This window comes from Bactrocera dorsalis, chromosome 2 (assembly GCF_023373825.1).
Source record: "Bactrocera dorsalis isolate Fly_Bdor chromosome 2, ASM2337382v1, whole genome shotgun sequence".
NCBI classification, from domain to species: domain Eukaryota; kingdom Metazoa; phylum Arthropoda; class Insecta; order Diptera; family Tephritidae; genus Bactrocera; species Bactrocera dorsalis.
Genome location: NC_064304.1, coordinates 74,665,189 through 74,680,816, shown reverse-complemented (window position 1 = coordinate 74,680,816; position 15,628 = coordinate 74,665,189). Strand labels below are relative to the sequence as shown.

The following is a 15,628-nucleotide window of genomic DNA, read 5'->3' as shown; positions in this document are numbered from 1 at the left end:
TAGTGATGAGGATAAGGCAAATTGCTTTGCAAATCACCTAGAAAAGGTATTTCAACCCAATTGCCCAAAGAACAACTTTGAGTTGCCAACCTTGCCCAATACCGCAAGCGAGTCACATGTGTCTATTAGGACTTCTACTTCTGAAGTTACTAGAATAATAAAAGAACTTAACCCAAAAAAATCACCAGGACATGATAATATTACCCCAAAAATGCTAATTGAGTTACCCAATATTGCCGTAAAGGTGCTCTCTTTGCTCTTCAATGCAATTCTTAATCTCGGACACTATCCAAATTCATGGAAAAAGTCGCAGATCATCTTGATAGACAAACCTGGGAAAGACTTAACACAGCCGTCTTCATACAGACCAATCAGTCTTCTACCCTGTCTTTCTAAAATATTTGAAAAAGTGTTACTATCAAAGATGACTCCTTTCCTCCACGAAAATAATATAATACCAACGCACCAATTTGGGTTTCGTGAAAAACATAGCACGATCGAGCAAGTAAATAGAATTACTAACGAAATAAGAAAAGCATTTGATCACAGAGAGTACTGTTCAGCTATATTTCTAGACGTGGCTCAGGCGTTTGATAAGGTATGGCATGAGGGCCTTTTATACAAGATTAAAAATATTCTACCTTCAGAATTATATAAAACATTGGAATCGTATTTAAAAAATAGAAAATTTATGGTAAAAGTGGGAAATTTCATATCTGATGAAAGACAGATAAGGGCTGGTGTACCCCAGGGCAGTGTTCTTGGCCCAACACTACATATATACAGCAGATCTTCCAACAGCTAACAATGTATTAACTTCTACTTTTACGGAGGACTAGCCAACTGGCGTATAAAGGTAAATGAACAAAAGTGTAAGCATGCTACATTTCCGCTTAGACCGAAAATGTGTCCAGCTGTAAAAATTAACAATATTTTAGTACCCCAAGCGAATGAAGTAACTTATCTTGGTATTCACCTAGATAGAAGACTTACGTGGAAAAAACATATATCTAGTAAAATAACTTGCATGAAGATAAGAGCTGCAAATTTAAATTGGCTATTAAATAAAAACTCCAAACTTAGCCTAGACAACAAAGTGCTTTTATATAATGTGGTCATAAAGCCGATTTGGATGTATGGCATTCAACTGTGGGGTACGACCTGTATAGACATAATACAAAGGTACATGCGTAATGAAAATATCCATAAACACCTTGGTATTTCTATGGTAAGGAAAGAAGTAGAAGACAGCAATTAAATATATATCTAAACTCCGTGATCACCCAAACCCTTTGGGTAATGCTTTGGTACATTCCTGCGATCAAACACGCCTTAAAAGAAGAGATATGCCCGCGTACTGAGGAGCAATGTATCACCAAAACAGCTCAATCACTTGCTTGAGCGTGTCTACTTTTTAAATAGGTTTAAGATTTTATTACTTATTGTTAGGCTTTGATATTGAAACAAAAAAGAGAAAGAATAAAAATATTTTATATACAAACAAAAAGATGAATTTTAAATGAATACTTACATATGTATATCAATTCATATATGAAACACCGGAATCATTGAAAATAAAATAAGAAAATATTGTGCAATTTTAGAAGCGGCTCACTTGTAAGATTAACTTTACTAAAGATACAACAAGTCAACAGAGCTTTGCGAATTCGTCAGAAAAAGCTTATCAATATTCACTTATTTCTGTTATAAAATATTTTTTATCAGTATTGCATATACGAATAAAAAAGTTAATCACAAAATGAATTACATTCTATTGTCGTTACATTATATCAGATTTAAAATTTTGACCTTCTGAAAAATTTACCGCCCCCCAAATTATGCCGCCCTAGGTCCAGGCCTCACGGGCTCGCACTGATAACCATATATCTGTCTTGCTTAGTTTTAGGTGATACGTGCAACCGTTAGGTGAACAAGACTATAATACACTGTAGCAACTGTTTGCAACAGTATAAAAATTCATAAACAACTTATTATTTTGTATCTATTATATTTTGCTTCATATTCGAAATATCGACATGGTTACGCGCATTAGTGCTATGGCAAGGTATAATTGAAAATAAAATTATAATAGATACATAGTTACATATATTCTTATATGCCAACAAATTTATACAATAGGGGTATTCTCTTGCTCTTGCAAGATTGCAGATTGCAAAAATACTACACCGAAATATACAAGGGCACGAGAGCACCTATTGCAGAATCTAGTGATATATGAGCGACTGATTCAGTCAATTTATTGTAAATGACTATTGTGCATGGCTATTGTGAATTGGCGCACCTTCTGCGTGCATTTTTAACAAAAAAACTGTAACAAAACTTTGTAATTTAAATAGAAATTATAAAATCTAATTAAAATTTACATTTCTCAACAGTTTAACGACGTAATATGCCTTTATGTAAAATAGCAACTACAACAGGGTTGCAATTTTATTTTTGCGTGACATTGCACGCTAATTTACATGGGTTTTGGTCTGACATATTTCACAGCCCTTGCAAATATTTTTCTGCGTGTGTTTGTTGTTGTGCCGTTGTAAATCTGCAATGCTTGCACCGTGCACCGGGTTTTGCAAGAGCAAGAGAATACCCCTAATGGGCTTAGCACAAAGGGTCAAGTAAAGAATATAGTTACATACATTTGCTTTGGACTTTAAAAATATTTCATTATCATTTAGAGCAGAAAGTGATTACAACAAGCAGCGTGTACATTTACATATTTGTCAAAGTTTTCCATTCCTTCTATTTATATCTATTATATTACAAAAATTTATGTGTTCATTTGTTTTGAACATTTTATTTCTAAGAACTGATGGATTTTTATTAATGTTTCTTGAAAATATACAGCGTGGTTCGAATTTTCCAAGATATGTATCAGAATGGGGAAATGTAAGGTATAACAATAAAAAGATCTTTCTTAATGCTAATAAATAAACATTTGCATATACTTGTATTTATGAAAACATGAGCTGCTCTGCATTTCAATACGTAATCACACATATGCATGTACATAGTTATGAATGTTGTTGCCTACAACTTCAATGTTACACTCTATATCAATTGAAGACTGAATACTGAAGAACCTAAATTGAATTTAGAATATAAAATCTTACAAGCATTTGTTGTAACAGCAGTTGTTATGTCATTCGTAAAAATAATATAGTGCAAGCTTATTTTTTGTCAGAAACCGTGAATTTTAAAAGAGGATAAATACGCAGATACATAACTTTCCAGAGTAAGTTTTAATAAATTTAAGAATTGCAATAAAATGTACATAGCCATAAGTATTGCTGCATTCGGAACTTTTATAATTTTGAAGAATAACATCTCTTTGAATTCTTGGCTAATTGGCCAAACGTCTTTAGTTCATACTCATATTAGAATATTCTCGTTAATTCTAAAGTTTAGTCAGACTTCACCGGACTTCATTCTCTAAAATCGTCTAAGCTGGAATATGAAGACGTAGGTACATATGGTGACCATATAAATCCTCAATATGCTCGAAATCCAGTTTTATATTTTGCGCTCGGGTCAACATAAAATAATTACCAAATGAATTACTACCTTACTTCATTGCAAGGTACACATTTTGTTGTACGTTTACTATGTAACTCTTGATTGAATTTGACAAGTTCTTGATACTCTTACTCCAAAAAATGGAAAGGGTATACTTGGTGGATTACGATCAAATTTGGTTTTTTATTAAGTTTTACAAGTATGTATATCACAGCCTTACTTACCGAGCTACTCTGTTCTGTGAAACAGCCACAAGTCTCTAAAGTTGAGATTTTAAATTATAGACAATTTTCGTGAATTGAGATGATTTTGCAATTCCGTAAGTGACAGTCACAAAAATTTATTACATTTCATTATTTACAAATGTATTTACACTTGAACGAAAATAAATATGTCGATAACAAATATTAAATTTTCTATAACATAGTCAAAAAACAGAACTACCAATAATAATGAAAATATTTGTTGACTTTGTTTCATAATAAAATTAATTTAGTTTTCACCTTTTCGTGTTTGAGTTGTTAAAAAAATATAAAGAAACGACAATCGATTAATATCTATGACATACACCGTCGAACTGTCATCGTAACCGGTTGCTTTTCGCTCTGTGCTTATTGAGTTTGTTAAAACGGTATAACGGTTTGTTCTGCGTTTATATTACGCTCGTGCTTTGTTTGTGAATTAATTTTTTATCGTTTTATATCTTTTCAATCACTTAATTTCTTAATTTGTTAAACTAAAATTCGCGTTTACTATGGCCCCTGGGGCCACCAAATTAGGGGATAATAGGTTTTCCCTATTATCTCCAATAATGAAAAAGAAAAGAAAAAAACCAAATCCGATCCCGTTAGACCAATTTCCAGAATTACCAGTCTCAAACACGGATGATCCAAAATTTTTGGTCATGTCATCGCTGGACGACAACAAGCCACTTAATTCGTTATCATGCTTCGCTACGTATAAAGGTATTCAAGCAATCAGTAAGGAAGTAAGTAAAGTTACTGAGCTACGTGATGGTAGCCTACTGCTCTTTGTAAATAACAACAAAACAGCTAGCAAATTTCTTTCTGCAAAAATTTTACCTGGCGGAGGTCATATCAATGTCAAGCTTCATAATACTTTGAATACGGTTAAAGGCACCATATACGCCCCATTCCTGAATAACTTATCAGAAGAAGATATTGTTGATGGTCTTAAGGAGCAGGGTGTTTCTGCTGTACATAAGTTTTCACGAATTGCTGACGGCTCCCGTAATCCTACGGGTGTAGTTTTATTAACTTTTGATAAATACAAACTTCCTGAAAGAATTGATGTTGCCTGGAGGAACCTCACTGTCCGTCCGTATTACCCTAATCCTATGCGTTGTAAGCAATGTCAATTAATTGGCCACACAGCAAAATACTGCCGTAATTCACCTTCTTGTGTCTCATGCAACCTCCCTTCCGATCATACCTCACCTACTGAATGTAAGAGAATAATGTGTGCAAATTGCTCGGGCGACCACCCGGCATCATCTAATACTTGCCCTAAATATCAACAATCCAAAGAAATATTAAAAATTAAAACTATTTATAAATGTAGTATGCGTGAAGCTGTTACCAAGTATAAAATTCAATTTTCTCATACAACTTCTAATGCAAACTCTTTTGCCTCTATAGCTAAAATTTCTAACAATACTAATCAAATCAATAATGAAACAACACCTAATAACAAATCCAACAATCCTACCAAAACTAATCTAACAACAACTACAGACATCAATTCATCTAAACAATCCCTTCCAACCCATCCTACCTCCTCTTCTGTCACTTCTCCTTCCCCTCTCTTTTCCCCTTTATCCATCTCTGACTCTCCTCTCAATATCCTTTCCTCCTGTCCTATCACACCCTCCCCCACCCTCTCCTGCTCGCAAGATCCTCTTGCATTACCCAATTTTCCTTCTTACAATGAAGACATTTAGTTTAAATAAAATATTCGTAGCTTAACTTTTTTCTTTTATAAGTTTACATATGATATGATTACACTTCTTCAATGGAACATTAACGGTTATGTTAATAATTATATTAACTTAGAGTTACTTATGGGATCGTACAATCCATCTATTATCCTGTTGAATGAAACTCACCTATCTTATAATGCCTCAGCTTTTACGCCTAGGGCTTATGTGGGATATTTTATTAATCTCCCACATAACACCACCAACAAGCAGGGAGTTGCCATCCTAGTTAAAAGAAATCTACCTCACGTATTACTTCCCATACCCCTTTCAATTTTTTCTTCTGTAGCTATTGAGATCCTCGCCCCCTATAAAATTTCAATCATCTGTGCTTATTCCCCTCCTGATCAATCATTTTCTACTACTGAATTTTTAAATCTTATTCCTTCCGGTTCAAATCCTTTTATCTTGTGTGGTGACTTCAATGCTTGGAGTCCCCTTTGGGGCTCTGCTTCGGCTAACTCCAAGGGACGTAGCATTGAGGATGCCTTACTAAGATCCAACTGCATTGTTTTAAATGATGGTTCCCCCACCCATTTTTCCACTCACTCTACCTTCACTAATATTGATCTTTCCATATGTTCTGCCTCCCTCTCCTCAAAAATATCCTGGTGTTGTATTGATGATCTCCATGGCAGTGATCATTTTCCCATCCTTTCCAAAATATCTACTTCTCGCCCTCATTCATTTCTTAAGCCCAGGATTCGGTTTAAAACTGATTCGGCTGATTGGGATAGGTTTGAAGAAGCCTGTTTATCGCATTCACGTTATTTCCCCTTTTCTTCCAATATAAATCAAGAGGCTTCTAGAATCCAAAAAATTATACGTTCTGCTTCTAACTATTCTTTTCCCCTTTCTTCTTCTAAACCAGTCAAGCTTGCTCCTCTTTGGTGGAATAATGAGCTTTCTGCACTAAGAAATCTGAAACAGATCGCATGGCATCAATTTAAACGTTTACGTTCTAGTGCAAACTTAATAGCTTACAAAAAATCCAATGCATTTTTTCGCCATAAAGCTAAGGCTGCTAAGGTTCATTGTTTCCAAGAATTTACGAATAATATCACTTCTTCTTCGGATTCTAGAAAAATCTGGACTGATATGAAAAGACTGGCTGGTTTATCACCTTCTTCTCCTATCACTTATTTAAATACTCCTCGGGGCACTCTACTATATCCCAAAGATATAGCCTTAGAGTTTGCCACCCACTTTTCCAATATTTCTTTGGACTCCAATTTCTCTTCTGATTTTTCCTCTAGTAAACTTTCTTCTCTTTGCTCTCCTTACCTTCCTCCTTCCACCTTATCTCAATCAGCTGAATATTTAGATGCCGATATATCTGAACTTGATTTTAATTTAGCCCTCTCGTCAGTCAAGGGCAAAACTCCTGGCATTGATAAAATCTCTTACCTTATCATCAAGCACCTTCCTCCATTCCTTATATCCCGTCTAGTCAAACTTTACAATAGTATTTTTCTCAGTGGCAACTACCCTGTCCTCTGGAAGACTAGCGCGATTATTCCTATTTTAAAACCTGGTAAACCTCCTGGTGTGGTCAGCAGTTATCGTCCCATTTCCCTTCTTCCTTGCCTTGGTAAATTGATTGAAAAGATTATTGCTACTAGACTCGCCTGGTATGCTCAATCTAATAATCTCATTTCGCACAACCAAGTTGCGTTCAAGAGGGGGCAGGGTACGTTGGATGCTCTCCTGCACCTTGATCACTTTATCTCTGATACTCTCTCCCACAAAAATCATGTTTCTATTCTTTCTTTAGATTTCCTAAAAGCATTTGACAGGATTGGGATTCATGTAGTGTTAAGACAGCTTAGTAGGTGGAGAGTGGGTTCTCGTATTTTTAACTTTGTCAAATCTTTCCTATCCAACCGTAAATTAAGTGTTATCATATCCAATGTTTCATCCTCTGTTCTACCATTAGATAATGGTACCCCACAAGGGTCACCGCTCTCGGTGATCCTATTTACTATTGCATTTGATGAAATCAGTACCATTCTATCAGATTTTGTTACTATCCGGCATCAGATTTATGCTGATGATTTAATTTTATTCTCAAAAACTTCAAATTTGACTTCAGTAACAATTACTTTCTCTGAAATTTGATTGCGTCTTTCTCGTTGGTCCTCTACTTCAGGCACATCAATATCTTTTCCTAAATCGAAACTTTTTCATATTTGTAAAAAACATCAATGTACTATCCCAACGCTCACATTTGATAATACAAACATTTTGTGTACAGATAGTATTAAGTTCCTTGGTATTGTATTAGACTCTAAGTATACATTTAAGAAACATTGTCAGTATATAAGAAAAAGACTTTTTGTTAATTTAAATATTATTAAATACCTCTCATGTAAGCGCTCACTCATCGGCTCGGCTTTACTGGTCAACGTCACTAAAGCCCTCATCTCATCTGTAATTAATTATGGCTTGGAAATTTATGGACATCATTCTAAGAATCATCTAAAGATGCTTGCTGCGCCCTATCATTCTTCAGTTCGTTGTTCTCTTCGAGTGTTTCCAACATCGCCAATTAAAAACATACTGACGGAAGCTGGCCTACCTTCTCTAAAAGATGCAGTGGAAGATAGCTTAAATAAGCTTTATTCAAAACTCATACTCAGCACGAACTTTACTATAAAAAAGGACTTTCAATCATCACTTTGCAGAAAGAGGTCTCCTAAAATACCGTCTTCTATTTTTAAAAGTGCTTTGTTTGCTAAAACCAATGAGTTGCCGCTTAAAATATTGCTGCCTTGCAGTAAATTTATTCCACCGTGGAAAGTAAATGAATCTTCTTTCATTAGTGATCTTACTTTTCTTCGCAAATCCATCACTCCAAGCACTGTGTATAAATCTCGATTTTTGGAATTATCTGCGCACTTCAAATCTTTTGATTGGCAGTTTATATATACTGATGGCTCCAAATCGTCGCATACATCTTTTGCTGTAGTTGATGATAACCAACAAAGAATATCGTATGGTTTATTATTTCCATTTTGTTCAATTTTTACCGCTGAAGCTACGGGTATTCTCAAAGCTGTCCAGTATGCCCAACAAAACCTTGGTAAATTCATCATCTGTACAGATAGTCTATCGTGTTTTCAAGCTTTAAAAAACCGCAGTAACTACAATGACGTCATTATTGGCATTAGATCGCTGTTGTTTTCGTTAGCACATAGACTAAAAATAATGTGGATACCCGGTCACTCTGGAATCATTGGAAATACTTTTGCGGACTCGGTGGCTAAGGAGGTGTGCATCACTCCAACAACTACATCTGCCTTGTTTGTTAAGAGTGATATAAAACGGCTTATTATTCAACAAAGATCCACTAAATTGGCGCTTGATTGGATGAATTACAGACACCACTACTCTAGAATAAATTCAAATCGTATCAAACCATCCTTTCCGTCATCGCTTTCATCTAATTATATCATTCCATATATCAGACTTCGCATTGGCCACTCCATTATCACACACGCTCACATACTAAATGGCACTCAGATCAACCAATGCCCATTTTGTGATTCAGATTTAAATCTATTGCATCTTCTGCAACATTGTCCAGCACTTCAAACTCATAGAATGTCAAACTTCAACAATACTGATCCAATAATTTTATTGATGGATCCCTCAAGCAACAACATTTCGAAAATCTACAACTTTTTGAAAGACAGCGACCTTCTTCGACGCATATAACATAACCAGTCGGCCGATAGCCCATGATGCTAGTGCTGCGTATTTTCTTAAGTTTGTATAATAATTGTATTATTATGTAAGCTTTTATAAAATAAAATAAAAAAAAAAAATAATATCTATGATGATCTCTATTTAGTATATTTAAAATGGAAAACCTGCAACTACCAGGTCACAAATTTGAGACAATATTTTGTGACAAACGCTAGAGACTCTTTAGTGAATAGTAAACAGTCACAAATTGAGACTTTACTTCAAAATGTCTCAAATAGTGATTAGAGACCGCTTAATAAAGTATAAATATAAATGTTTATTTAATATCAATATATTTGATGTGGAAAACATGAACCAGAGGATCGTAATTGGGATATGAGGTTTAAACCAAAGCTAGACCAATTCACTTTATTTAAAATGTCACAAATTTTGATCAGTCTTAGCAGTTTAAAGCCAGCTAAAATGTTGGAAATCACTTTATAGGACATATTGGGCAGACAAAATTCTGAGCTTGTTACATTAACCTTTAACATTGGCGAGGTATACTTGAGAACAAATAATCAAGCAATTTTATCTATAACTAGCTGATCCTGCTAAATACATAATTTTTGGGAAATATTTTTTTAAGAAATATTGAAATATATTAATATATTTGTCAAAAAAGTCTTGCGGTATTTCCGCTAGTTGGCGCTGAAAGCGCGTAGTTCCAGTTTTATTCGTCGCATCGGATCATGCTATACTTTTTGAAAAGCTTATTTCACGCGCTAACACGTGTTTGATTGATTGTCGTTTCTTTTAAGTCGTTCGTGAGTTATAGCGTCGCAAACATGGAGCAAAATAAAGAGAAAATACGGCATATTTTACAGTACTACTACGATAAAGGCAAAAATGTATCTCAAGCCGCCAATAAAATTTGTTCAGTTTATGGACCCGATACAGTTTCTATTTCCACCACACAACGATGGCTTCAACGTTTTCTTTCTGGTGTAGAGGTGGTTGAAGTTGCGCCACGCTCCGGAAGGCCTGTCGTCGAAATTGCGATAAAATCGCTGAATTAGTGGAAAGAGACCGGCATAGTAGCAGCCGTAGCATCGGTCAAGAGCAGGGCAAGAGTCATCAAAAATTCATTTCAATTTCAATAAAAAATAAAAAAATTCAATAAAAATACCGCAAGACTTTTTTGATTTTATATTAAATTACAATTATTTAAAACAACCTTCAACAACTTCAGAATTATATAAAACATTGGAATCGTATTTAAAAAATAGAAAATTTATGGTAAAAGTGGGAAATTTCATATCTGATGAAAGACAGATAAGGGCCGGTGTACCCCAGGGCAGTGTTCTTGGCCCAACACTACATATATACAGCAGATCTTCCAACAGCTAACAATGTATTAACTTCTACTTTTACGGACGACTGGCCAACTGGCGTATAAAGGTAAATGAACAAAAGTGTAAGCATGCTACATTTCCGCTTAGACCGAAAATGTGTCCGGCTGTGAAAATTAACAATATTTTAGTACCCCAAGCGAATGAAGTAACTTATCTTGGTATTCACCTAGATAGAAGACTTACGTGGAAAAAACATATATCTAGTAAAATAACTTGCATGAAGATAAGAGCTGCAAATTTAAATTGGCTATTAAATAAAAACTCCAAACTTAGCCTAGACAACAAAGTGCTTTTATATAATGTGGTCATAAAGCCGATTTGGATGTATGGCATTCAACTGTGGGGTACGACCTGTATAGACATAATACAAAGGTTCCAATGAAAAATGCTTAGATCAATCACGTGTTCACCATGGTACATGCGTAATGAAAATATCCATAAACACCTTGGTATTTCTATGGTAAGGAAAGAAGTAGAAGACAGCAATTAAATATATATCTAAACTCCGTGATCACCCAAACCCTTTGGGTAATGCTTTGGTACATTCCTGCGATCAAACACGCCTTAAAAGAAGAGATATGCCCGCGTACTGAGGAGCAATGTATCACCAAAACAGCTCAATCACTTGCTTGAGCGTGTCTACTTTTTAAATAGGTTTAAGATTTTATTACTTATTGTTAGGCTTTGATATTGAAACAAAAAAGAGAAAGAATAAAAATATTTTATATACAAACAAAAAGATGAATTTTAAATGAATACTTACATATGTATATCAATTCATATATGAAACACCGGATTCATTGAAAATAAAATAAGAAAATATTGTGCAATTTTAGAAGCGGCTCACTTGTAAGATTAACTTTACTAAAGATACAACAAGTCAACAGAGCTTTGCGAATTCGTCAGAAAAAGCTTATCAATATTCAATTATTTCTGTTATAAAATATTTTTTATCAGTATTGCATTTACGAATAAAAAAGTTAATCACAAAATGAATTACATTCTATTGTCGTTACATTTTTGACCTTCTGAAAAATTTACCGCCCCCCAAATTGTGCCGCCCTAGGCCCAGGCCTCACGGGCTCGCACTGATAACCATATATCTGTCTTGCTTAGTTTTAGGTGATACGTACAACCGTTAGGTGAACAAGACTATAATACACTGTAGCAACTGTTTGCAACAGTATAAAAATTCATAAACAACTTATTATTTTGTATCTATTATATTTTGCTTCATATTCGAAATATCGACATGGTTACGCGCATTAGTGCTATGGCAAGGTATAATTGAAAATAAAATTATAATAGATACATAGTTACATATATTCTTATATGCCAACAAATTTATACAATAGGGGTATTCTCTTGCTCTTGCAAGATTGCAGATTGCAAAAATACTACACCGAAATATACAAGGGCACGAGAGCACCCATTGCAGAATCTAGTGATATATGAGCGACTGATTCAGTCAATTTATTGTAAATGACTATTGTGCATGGCTATTGTGAATTGGCGCACCTTCTGCATGCATTTTTAACAAAAAACTGTAACAAAACTTTGTAATTTAAATAGAAATTATAAAATCTAATTAAAATTTACATTTCTCAACAGTTTAACGACGTAATATGTCTTTATGTAAAATGGCAACTACAACAGGGTTGCAATTTTATTTTTGCGTGACATTACACGCTAATTTACATGGGTTTTGGTCTGACATATTTCACAGCCCTTGCAAATATTTTTCTGCGTGTGTTTGTTGTTGTGCCGTTGTAAATCTGCAATGCTTGCACCGTGCACCGGGTTTTGCAAGAGCAAGAGAATACCCCTAATGGGCTTAGCACAAAGTGTCAAGTAAAGAATATAGTTACATACATTTGCTTTGGACTTTAAAAATATTTCATTATCATTTAGAGCAGAAAGTAATTACAACAAGCAGCGTGTACATTTACATATTTGTCAAAGTTTTCCATTCCTTCTATTTATATCTATTATATTACAAAAATTTATGTGTTCATTTGTTTTGAACATTTTATTTCTAAGAACTGATGGATTTTTATTAATGTTTCTTGAAAATATACAGCGTGGTTCGAATTTTCCAAGATATGTATCAGAATGGGGAAATGTAAGGTATAACAATAAAAAGATCTTTCTTAATGCTAATAAATAAACATTTGCATATAACGGGTGATTTTTTTGAGGTTAGGATTTTCATGCATTAGTATTTGACAGATCACGTGGGATTTCAGACATGGTGTCAAAGAGAAAGATGCTCAGTATGCTTTGACATTTCATCATGAATAGACTTACTAACGAGCAACGCTTGCAAATCATTGAATTTTATTACCAAAATCAGTGTTCGGTTCGAAATGTGTTTATCGCGCGTGTTTTGTTCAGCGATGAGGCTCATTTCTGGTTGAATGGCTACGTAAATAAGCAAAATTGCCGCATTTGGGGTGAAGAGCAACCAGAAGCCGTTCAAGAACTGCCCATGCATCCCGAAAAATGCACTGTTTGGTGTGGTTTGTACGCTGGTGGAATCATTGGACCGTATTTTTTCAAAGATGCTGTTGGACGCAACGTTACGGTGAATGGCGATCGCTATCGTTCGATGCTAACAAACTTTTTGTTGCCAAAAATGGAAGAACTGAACTTGGTTGACATGTGGTTTCAACAAGATGGCGCTACATGCCACACAGCTCGCGATTCTATGGCCATTTTGAGGGAAAACTTCGGACAACAATTCATCTCAAGAAATGGACCCGTAAGTTGGCCACCAAGATCATGCGATTTAACGCCTTTAGACTATTTTTTGTGGGGCTACGTCAAGTCTAAAGTCTACAGAAATAAGCCAGCAACTATTCCAGCTTTGGAAGACAACATTTCCGAAGAAATTCGGGCTATTCCGGCCGAAATGCTCGAAAAAGTTGCCCAAAATTAAGACGCAGCCGCGGTCAACATTTAAATGAAATTATCTTCAAAAAGTAAATGTCATGAACCAATCTAACGTTTCAAATAAAGAACCGATGAGATTTTGCAAATTTTATGCGTTTTTTTTTTTTAAAAAGTTATCAAGCTCTTAAAAAATCACCCTTTACTTGTATTTATGAAAACATGAGCTGCTCTGCATTTCAATACGTAATCACACATATGCATGTAGTTATGAATGTTGTTGCCTACAACTTCAATGTTACACTCTATATCAAGTGAAGACTTAATACTGAAGAACCTAAATTGAATTTAGAATATAAAATCTTACAAGCATTTGTTGTAACAGCAGTTGTTATGTCATTCGTAAAAATAATATAGTGCAAGCTTATTTTTTGTCAGAAACCGTGAATTTTAAAAGAGGATAAATACGCAGATACATAACTTTCCAGAGTAAGTTTTAATAAATTTAAGAATTGCAATAAAATGTACATAGCCATAAGTATTGCTGCATTCGGAACTTTTATAATTTTGAGGAATAACATCTCTTTGAATTCTTGGCTAATTGGCCAAACGTCTTTAGTTCATACTCATATTAGAATATTCTCGTTAATTCTAAAGTTTAGTCAGACTTCACCGGACTTCATTCTCTAAAATCGTCTAAGCTGGAATATGAAGACGTAGGTACATATGGTGACCATATAAATCCTCAATATGCTCGAAATCCAGTTTTATATTTTGCGCTCGGGTCAACATAAAATAATTACCAAATGAATTACTACCTTACTTCATTGCAAGGTACACATTTTGTTGTACGTTTACTATGTAACTCTTGATTGAATTTGACAAGTTCTTGATACTCTTACTCCAAAAAATGGAAAGGGTATACTTGGTGGATTACGATCAAATTTGGTTTTTTATTAAGTTTTACAAGTATGTATATCACAGCCTTACTTACCGAGCTACTCTGTTCTGTGAAACAGCCACAAGTCTCTAAAGTTGAGATTTTAAATTATAGACAATTTTCGTGAATTGAGATGATTTTGCAATTCCGTAAGTGACAGTCACAAAAATTTATTACATTTCATTATTTACAAATGTATTTACACTTGAACGAAAATAAATATGTCGATAACAAATATTAAATTTTCTATAACATAGTCAAAAAACAGAACTACCAATAATAATGAAAATATTTGTTGACTTTGTTTCATAATAAAATTAATTTAGTTTTAACCTTTTCGTGTTTGAGTTGCTTAAAAAATATAAAGAAACGACAATCGATTAATATCTATGATGATCTCTATTTAGTATATTTAAAATGGAAAACCTGCAACTACCAGGTCACAAATTTGAGACAATATTTTGTGACAAACGCTAGAGACTCTTTAGTGAATAGTAAACAGTCACAAATTGAGACTTTACTTCAAAATGTCTCAAATAGTGATTAGAGACCGCTTATTAAAGTATAAATATAAATGTTTATTTAATATCAATATATTTGATGTGGAAAACATGAACCAGAGGATCGTAATTGGGATATGAGGTTTAAACCAAAGCTAGACCAATTCACTTTATTTAAAATGTCACAAATTTTGATCAGTCTTAGCAGTTTAAAGCCAGCTAAAATGTTGGAAATCACTTTATAGGACATATTGGGCAGACAAAATTCTGAGCTTGTTACATTAACCTTTAACATTGGCGAGGTATACTTGAGAACAAATAATCAAGCAATTTTATCTATAACTAGCTGATCCTGCTAAATACATAATTTTTGGGAAATATTTTTTTAAGAAATATTGAAATATATTAATATATTTGTCAAAAAAGTCTTGCGGTATTTCCGCTAGTTGGCGCTGAAAGCGCGTAGTTCCAGTTTTATTCGTCGCATCGGATCATGCTATACTTTTGAAAAGCTTATTTCACGCGCTAACACGTGTTTGATTGATTGTCGTTTCTTTTAAGTCGTTCGTGAGTTATAGCGTCGCAAACATGGAGCAAAATAAAGAGAAAATACGGCATATTTTACAGTACTACTACGATAAAGGCAAAAATGTATCTCAAGCCGCCA

At 34.2% G+C, this 15,628-nt stretch overlaps 2 protein-coding genes across 7 annotated transcripts in view; one reads left to right on the top strand and one right to left on the bottom strand.

Moving 5' to 3' along the window:
- Window positions 1-14,632, bottom strand: part of LOC105223097 (proton-associated sugar transporter A) — a 176,438-nt gene extending 161,806 nt beyond the window's left edge. The window contains exon 1 of one of the 2 annotated variants that reach the window (XM_049450002.1): window positions 14,516-14,632. The gene's annotated coding sequence lies outside the window, so the exon portion shown is untranslated. Of the gene's footprint in view, window positions 1-3,758; window positions 3,891-14,515 lie in introns of those variants that run through there. The other variant, XM_049450001.1, reaches the window with a different exon arrangement.
- The window catches only part of LOC109579336 (cholesterol 7-desaturase nvd), a 202,416-nt gene continuing 189,849 nt past the window's right edge, over window positions 3,062-15,628 (top strand). Inside the window, exon 1 of one of the 5 annotated variants that reach the window (XM_049450086.1) lies at window positions 3,062-3,253. The gene's annotated coding sequence lies outside the window, so the exon portion shown is untranslated. Of the gene's footprint in view, window positions 3,254-13,584; window positions 14,011-15,628 lie in introns of those variants that run through there. The other 4 variants (XM_049450080.1, XM_049450087.1, XM_049450085.1 and 1 more) reach the window with 4 other exon arrangements.